This window comes from Crocodylus porosus, unplaced genomic scaffold, assembly GCF_001723895.1.
Source record: "Crocodylus porosus isolate Cpor-Errol unplaced genomic scaffold, CroPor_comp1, whole genome shotgun sequence".
NCBI classification, from domain to species: domain Eukaryota; kingdom Metazoa; phylum Chordata; order Crocodylia; family Crocodylidae; genus Crocodylus; species Crocodylus porosus.
Window position 1 is genome coordinate 68,046,310 of NW_017728943.1, and position 8,932 is coordinate 68,055,241.

At 44.6% G+C, this 8,932-nt stretch overlaps 1 protein-coding gene across 1 annotated transcript in view; it reads left to right on the forward strand.

Moving 5' to 3' along the window:
- HLX (H2.0 like homeobox) overlaps nt 1-8,932 on the forward strand; it is a gene marked incomplete at its 5' end in the record, with an annotated part of 41,623 nt that overhangs the window by 22,679 nt on the left and 10,012 nt on the right. The gene's annotated exons all lie outside the window — the stretch shown is intronic.

Consider the following 8,932-nt stretch of genomic DNA (forward strand, 5'->3'; position numbering starts at 1 on the left):
TCACTGATGAAGATGTTGAACAGTGCGGGCCCAAGGACCGAGCCCTGCAGAACCCCACTGCCCACATCCCTCCAGGCCAAAAAATGACCCATCCACTACCACTCTCTGGGTGCGGCCCTCCAGCCAGTTGGCGACCCAATTGACTGTGTGGGTCTCGACAGCACAGTCCCCCGGTTTCTTAATGAGAACAGGGTGAGAGACAGTGTCGAAGGCCTTCCGAAAGTCTTCTGGGAAGACTATATCCACTGCTACCCCTGCATCTAAGGATTTGGTGATCTGATCATAGTAGGACAGCAGGTTGGTCTGACAGGACCTGCCACTGATGAACCCATGTTGGTTGCCCCTAAGCAAGGGTTCTGGGACAATTGTGTTCGTAAACTATTCACAATTTATAAAGCTTTCTTTTAAACTGCCAAGCTCCCTGCATACCCTTTCTGTTACAGTCAAACAACCCAGTCTCACAGCCAATATAGTCTGTTTTAACTTTAATGCTCAAAACAGGACAGGAAAAACCACCTTTGTCGGCCGTTTCCCACACCAACTTTGTAACCAAACAATAAACAGAGAACTAATCACAATTTATAACTTTTCCAAGACACTTAGAGAAGCCTATGCAAGTAGACCCAAGCTCTCAAACCTTCCATCTTTACCCTACCGTTTCACTCTGGCGGGACGGATCTGGGTAGCCGAGGACCATGCAGCCCTACTGTCACAAACGTGGTACCCCAACATCGCCAAACTAGTTGATCATAACCTACGCCTATTAACGTGTGGTGTTAACGGCGCCCTTCGTCCACCCCATTAGTCCTTCAGCCATCTAGCACCTAATCATTTTTGGCTCTGCTGCAACAAAGCATTTGCCAAACTTCTCCCTAATCCTGTGGGGACCTGTGTAGTAGGTTTAGTTTATCTATCCCCTAACCTCGTTGAAGTTTATAACGACACAGATTTCACCAAAATGCAGACCGGAGCTACTTGGTGAGCCAGCAGCACCCGCTATAAGCAAGGGTTCTGGGACAAGTTTAGCAGTTGGGTAAAACACACCTTGGGTTCATTGCATTCAACCCCATCAGTACGGGCATCACGCAGGAACAAATCGCTCAGCTCAGAACGGCCGTAGAAAAACTCAGCAATGCCACAGAAGCAGCACTTCATTTACTGGGAAAAGAACATGACACCGTCGTTGAGTTTCTCCTACAGAACTGCTTAGCATTGGACTATCTGTTAGTCAAAGATGGAGGGTTTTCTTCTTGGTTAGGGGACCATTACCCATTGTTTTCAGGAAAATGTTGTATTCATTTATCGCGCATATCTAGCCACAAGGGCAATCGGACTGATCACCCGAATAGCCGCTCTCCCCTTCTCTCGAGAAGATGTCTCAGAGGCCTCCATGGAAAATGCTTGGAAATGTCAATCCTTTGGCTAGCTTGCTTGGTAATGTATTGTGTGTAACCCTGTCGGTAAATTAGTTATGTCCGCTTTTCAACTGCTAGCTTTATAAATAGTTAACAGGCAATATTGCATGTTTATAATCAGATATATGTTTGTCCTGTAGTCTGTTAAATGAGCCGCTGACCAGGTCTGGGACTAAGGCTCCACTTAGCCATCCTAAGGCGCTCAATCAGCAGCCTTGAAAGCAAGGGAGTGGACCTGAACCTCGTGACCCAGCAGACCTTACCCTTACCTAGTAAAAGTAATAAAATCTTTATTTCTCCAAATCTGTGACTGGTTCGTGACCCGTCCCCCAAGCCCATGCATAAAAAAAAAAACCTGAGAGCCTCTCCCTGGCTCTTCCACAACAAAGTATACACTGGAAGGTTCTTTGTAGGTTATGTGACCGTAAACATTACAGAGATATTTCCAATCATATTCACTTAGAACTGAGTAGATCAGTGCACTCAAAACATTTTCGGTCCACCCTTGGATCTAGGTTTAGAGTACTTTTTTAGAATGCCTGGAATAAGGCTCAGTGATAGCTGAGAGGCTCAGGCTCAAGAAAAGCCAATAAATGAATTAAAATTGAAGATATGTAGGAGTGGGGAAGTGTCAGAGATACATTGGGCTTTTCAAACAATAGTGTTTTGACCCAATGTTTCCTTTAGGTGTTTCCTTTACATGCTTAACAACCTTTAGATATTAAACAAAGATATTAATAATATGAGCTCTCAGTCATCCTTTCATGGGAAGAAATAAATACCTTGATGAAATGCATTTCCTGAATTGCTGCATATATATGAATGAGTTACCCTATTGTCCTAGAATATAATTAAAATGGATAATGTGACCTTGCAGATGGAGGGCAGTCATAGTTGCTGCTGCTCTATTTAACAATTGACACAGATGAATAGGATCAGAAACTGTCGGTCATTTTTGAGTCAGTCATCCAAATGCTTCAAACAAAATCTGTTGCCTAAATTAATGCCAACACAGCCATCTAAAGAAATGCATGTGTATGCTTTGAAACTGCCATTGATCCCAAATCATTTTTTTAAGCCCCTCAAAGTTATATACAATTACACTTCACTAAAGTAATCAGCATTTGCAGTACTAAGGCAGTCATATCAAAGGAACCAAAGGGAGTTAGGTACTCCAGATGCAGTTGAAATCCAATGTAAATCGAGTGCCTTACCCATCTAGGTTTCTTCAAAAAGCTAGTTCCCTTCTGCAAGGTGCTCCTTAATGATATCTAGATGCCTAACTCCCATTAAAATAATAATTTTTAAAGGAAATTAGGCACTTCCATATCACTAGGCCTTGATGCCTCCACCACTATGAATGGAAATAAGGGATGCTTAGCTTCTTGAAGGAAGTGATCATAGCACCCAACCCTGAAATCAAACATTTGTGATGATGAGAGTGCTTGAGGTGAGTGTACACGTTTTACTAACTGAATTCAAGTACATGCCGAGCCCATTCTTACTCCTGTAGAAGTCAATGGGGAAACTTCTTTTTCTTGCAGAGGGAACAGGATGAAGATCTTAATATGAGTTCACATAATAGGAAGTCTCACTGATGTGTGTTCAAAGGTCAGGCCTTTGTGTTTTATATCAGTACAAATATGCCTGTGCAGTATAAATCGACATTCCAAAGGTCTCTGAAAATGCCAGCTGAAAACATACTATCTTCCTATCTCAGCCAGCACTTAATATTGATTAGGGTGAGTGGTTTGAGCAGGTTTCTACAAAGCAATTGTTTGCATTTTAAAAATACACATGTATAGAAGTGCACATGGACTTTAGTGGGTGCATAGCGCCCAGTCTGCTCATGTTCATATAGAACGTTTTGCACTGCATGTGCAAATCATTCATTTGGCATGGCTAGTTTATGTACCTGCAAGCATAGGCAAACCCTCAGACCATGCGGGCCAATGCAGCCAATGCAGCTGAAATTTGCTTTTTATCATTTTAATTGAATATGCTAGGTCAGAGCTTCTTGTCTACTGGATGAGGCAGGGATTTTTGTGGGTGATATCTGCATGGTTGGGATAAAGTTAGACAAGCTTTCAAATGCAAGACATTCTTAATTGTACTGGCTTCCCTAGCTGTTAGCTAGCTGCTGAAAGATTTCCCCATGTAGGCAAACCTTTACTATTGTAGGAGTCACTGCCCAGGCTCCTAAACCATGGCAGGAAAAAAAGTCTCTCTCAATATCTGGCTGATCCACAGCCACTAGAGGAGTCCTTTGGGACTGCTGGAAGTCAGAGTAAATTATAGGAGTTTTTAGGCTGTTCTAATTTATGCTGGGAAAGAGCATGATGCCCAACAGCCCCAGAAGCAAAAGTGCCTTAAGCCACTTTCCATAGTCATGTGACTGTCCACTCACCCCAAACCATGCTGAACATCCCTAAGCCACAACACAAGATAGAGGCATTTATGGTCAGACTGATTTAAAAAAAATCTCTGATGATACAATAAATAATATGATTGAGGTTTACAGTTCAAAGAAGCTATAAGGAGTCACTACAAATCAGCTTGTCATGTGGCCACGAACTTTATAATCAATCTTACCTAAAGGGCTTATGCTGACTGCTTTCTTTGGTTTGATTATTTTTTCATGCTAACTGCCTGGAAGGGAGTCAGCAGAAGTCACTGGAAGATGACTAGACACATGCCTTTATGTTGTAAAATGAAGCTAACATCTTTATTCATCGGCAACATAACAAATTTAGAAATTGAGAGCTGATAAACTTGCAGCAGCAACAACTGGCTTTTACATTTTGGCACTTTGGTTTTCAGCTGTGGGAAATCAAATGGCCTACTTTTCCCTGCCTAATGGGAGAAAAAATGTTGACTCACCATGGACAAGCTAACTGAATTTCAGTTTAGTGACTGAGGGCAAGATTTAGGGAGGCATCTTAGATGCCTTCAACTTCGACATTGCAATATCTATAAGTCAGTTGGCTGGCCTCAGCAGGGTGATTCAAGAAGGCACTTAGGCTCCCACTTGGGATAGTTAAGTATCTCCATAGGGTGTTCCAGAGAAACCCTATGGAACTAAACAGTAGGAAACGCTGAGCATTTCCCATCTTCTGTGGCTGAGCCATTTCAGGGTCCAGAACACAACATCCTCTCCTGAGAATAGGTTCCCAACTAAGCAGGGCTCACTTTTGGTGAGGATAATGGTATCTATGATTAGGGATCTACTTAAAGCATGTGGAGGGGGAGCAAAGGTTGTGGGCCACTAGAGGCATCCAGTGTCACTGTTGTGGTCTTTTCATGGTGAGCCCTCCCGCCACTGATCGGCCAAGAAGGCTGCCTTTCATGCAGCCCTGCCCATCACTACTGATTGGCCAAGAGGGCTGCCTTTTGTGTAGTCCTGCCACTCTCCACTGATTGGACAAGAGGGTTGTCCTTCATGTGGCCCAGCCTACACAAAAGGCAGCACTCTCAGCCAATCAGTGGTGGAGGGAAGAAGGCATGACTGCCATCTTGGCTGCCTTCTTTGTGCTGGTGGCTCCTGCTCCATCTCCCAGTTGGCTGTGAGGCTGGGCTGCAGTGGCTGCTGGCTCCCACTGGGCAGCCAGCATTTTATTTTTAGCAAGTTTTTTTTTCTGGTGATTCCATGCAAAACTAAGGGATCACTGAAACCACCTTTTCCACCACCCTTTCTGTGAAAATCATTAAATCGTTAATTGAGTAGATCCCTATCTATAATTGAAAGAACAGGCTAGAGGTTAAAGCATTCTTCCAGGAAGTGGGAAACTTGGGTTTAGGGTCCTCTTTGGTTTCTGGGGACTCGAACCAATATTGTCCACCTCTTAGGACAGTGCCCCAAACACTACTATGTTCTATATCCCCCATTCAACCTTGTCACATACTTAGATTATGAACTTTCTTGGATAGGAACCACCTTTTTGTTATATGTCAGTTGATGTGGCACATCATTTGTTATATCTATGCAAAGTACCTATCATAATGGTATGCTGATTTTGGGCTGAAGGCCTCTAAACATTAATGTACTAACACAGCAGAAACAAAAGCAATAATAATACTCCAGGGGTAATGGCTCCAGCTAGAGATTTATATAGGAACTGGATAATCTCTGATATATTTTTGATTTCCTTGTGTGCTTTGAGGTGCTGCTAACCTCATTTGTGTGCTCATTTGGACGTGCCCTAAATATTTGAAATCCATTAAGCCATATCCAGAAGCTGAGGATAAATGATTCTATCCTCTGAAACTTATACCTTCTTCCCATTACCACTCCATGTAGATTACACTAATCTACATGGAGTGGTAACCAGAAGAACCATCTTGGACTCCATAGACATCTACTAACTATAACTCTAAGGAGCATTAATGGCATTTAAGCATTTTGTTTTCAAAACAGAAAACTTGTCTACATTGCTGAGTCGCTGCCACTATAACTGTGCCAACATACCTGCATTGGCAGAACCCCCTACTGGAGATGTGGCATGTGGAGGCTGAAGGGGCGCGTCCAGGTGAGTGCACACATGCAGTTTGTGGTGCTGCAGATCTATTGGTGGCACCACAAATGCGACATGTGCAAGTGTTATATGCACTGCTAATTTGTAGCACAGGGTTTTTTGACACTGGGAGATCCTGGGGCAACTTGCCATGTGCCAGAGCATGTGTGCAGGAGTGTTCCCCAGGGATGAGTAGAAGCAGCACAACTGTGTACTGTTGCTATATGTCCCAAGGGAAACACATGTCCACACTTGTTTGGACACTCCTACAGAGTTTTTCTGCTGGCTCTGTTACACCACCCCCGAAATGACAGAAGCTAAGCTAGTACAAGCCTTTGTATGTGACCATATCTGAGCACACCCCTAGCTGACACAGCCATGTCAGCAAAATTTTGCAAGATGGACTAGACCTAATGAGGCCAGAAAATAACTGAAACGACTAACTTATTATCACTGAAGCCAGCTAGGCCTCAATTAAATATATTTTTCTGGTGCTCAACCTTGCACCCTTTCAGAATTTCTCCTAATTTTTATTAAATAACAGGTGTTAAACCAGCTGGTTTCCTTATGTTACTGTTACATCTCGATTTAAATAGTTCTTCCCAGTCTTCATGCACCCATTTTGCGTTTAGAGAGCTTGCATCAACAGAGATTATGTTCAGAGCAAGCCCAGAAAAGAGAAAAGTGAAGCAAATGAGAGAAGTGATACAAAGGGAATTTCCAGCAGTGTCAATAAATTTACCACAATACTTACTTCTCTCACGATGTGTTTTACTACCGGACTTGGATCTAAAGCTATTCACAGCAATATTCCATTAGGTGAAAAAAGTTCCCTTTTCTATTTGCAAGTCATTTGTGACTAGACTTCACTATCTGTGAATTTATTGAGAAAAGATTAATCAAAGAACTGAGGAGAACATATTTAAACTTTTTGATTGGCCATGACCTAATTGCAGCTATTACTCTGAGCATGCACAGTACATAATTCATTAGCCATCCTGTGAGATTAGTCACCAAAATCACATGCCACTGTTTCTACTCCCCATGGAGCAACTTGCAAACTCACAAAGACCTCTCAGGAGAGCTACAGGAACACTTTTGCTGTGAATGTTAATTCAAGTGTGTACAATTCATGACTTTTCCTATTTCAGCGAGCATTTTTGTGACTGAAATATTGGTTGTATGTCCATAATCACTATTCCACGGATTCACCAAGCTTTAATTATTAGTTTTTCTGTTGCAGAGATCAGGGTACCTAGAGCTACATCAGAAAAGACTAGGAGAAATCCTGAAGAAAAATGTTGTTACCATGTAGATTTTAGTTAGAATAGAGAAATAATTAATGTATCCCTAAAGTCACCACTTGGGTTTCATTAAAGAGCAGTATACAAATATAGAAAATGTATGAACTGATTGTGTCTGTTAAGGTAAATGGCAAACAAAGGGTTGTCTAAAACTGAAGGGAGAGGCCTAACTTACATATTTTTTTGTAACAGAAAGGGCCTCAAAAGCAGTTCATATAACTATAAAACGTAATAATTCATCTGCTTATTAATTCAGATCGTATGAATGGTAACATCAAACAGAAAAGATTTAAAAGCAGCTATTCAGTATTGGGTTGCAACTTGAGAAACTTGATGAAAACAGGAAGACCAATAGATCAGACACCAGACCCAGATTTTGAAAATCCCACCTTCATTTTCGTGTGGGAAACTTGGGACACAAACCTGTACATGCACATTTATGTTATTTAAACATATCTGTATCTCTAATCACCCTCAGTCAGGTTCTTGAATACATAAGATACACTAATATTTTCTTTTCATCTCTGACTGGAAAAACAGTTGGGCTTTCTACAGATTAAATCAGGGGCAGGTAAATTATGGCCTGTGGGCCAGATCTAGCCCACCAGGCCATTCTTTCTGGCCAGCAGGGTCCCTGAAAATTTTAGAAAATTAGTATTTATCTGCCCCTGGCTGCCTATCAAAGATGACAGGAGCCAGGGGCAGTAGTGGCTCAAGTGGCACTTCTGGCAGAACTAGGAAGACACAGCAAGTCTGACCTAGCCCTGTCACCCCCCCCCCCCCCCCCCAGTCCCAGCCAGAAGCTTCTGCCTAGAAGGGGTTTCTGGAGGCTTCTGGCCTGGACCTGTTCCTGCCTCCCTGTGCTGAGGGGAATACAGATAAGAAGAAGGCGGGGAAGGAGACTGGGGAGGACTGTGGGCGATTGCCCTAGTCCTCAGGGCTGGCTGGGCCAGCTCCTGCAGTCTCAGGGTACAGCTGGGAACCACGTGGTGCTGGAGATGCTGGCTGGCTGGTGGGTGAGGGGCAGCAGGGAAATGGCTGTGGCAGGCATGGGGAAGGGGCAGTAAGTGGGTGTGTGGAGTGGAGCAATGGCTGGGCAGGAGTACGGGGTCCATGCCGATGCACCAGGGCTAGAGCTGGTAGGGCCCAGAGTGGGGCAGCGGGGGTCTGTGGAGCTGGGCTGGCTCCTCCATCCCCCTCCTGGCACAGCACAGCCTGGCTCCATAGACCCCTGCCATCCTGGGCCTTGCATTCCTGCCATCCCGCTCTGGGCCCTGCCGGCACTGGCCCTGGTGCACTGCTGCAGGCCCTGTGCTCCCGCCTGTTGCTGAACTCCATGCATCTGCTTGCTGCCCCTTCCCCCTGCCTGCCGCAGCTACTTCCTCATTCCCCCCCACCCACTGGCCAGCTGGCAGCTCCAGCACCATGTGGTTCCCAGCTGCAGCACTGGGACTGCAGGAGCAGCTGGGACACGGTGCCAGAGCACCAAGCGTGGGGTGGGGGGGAGGGGGAAGCAGCACAAAGCCAGCAATGGCAGATGGGGGGAAGTGGCAGTGAGCAGGAGCACAGGGCCATGCTGGTGCCTGGGCCTGGAGGAGCACTGGTGGGGGATCTGCCTGCCACATGGGGGGAGGCTGTGGGCAAACCCTCCCCCTTCACCCAAGTCACACTCTTCCCCAGCCACCCTCCCCCCACACACATC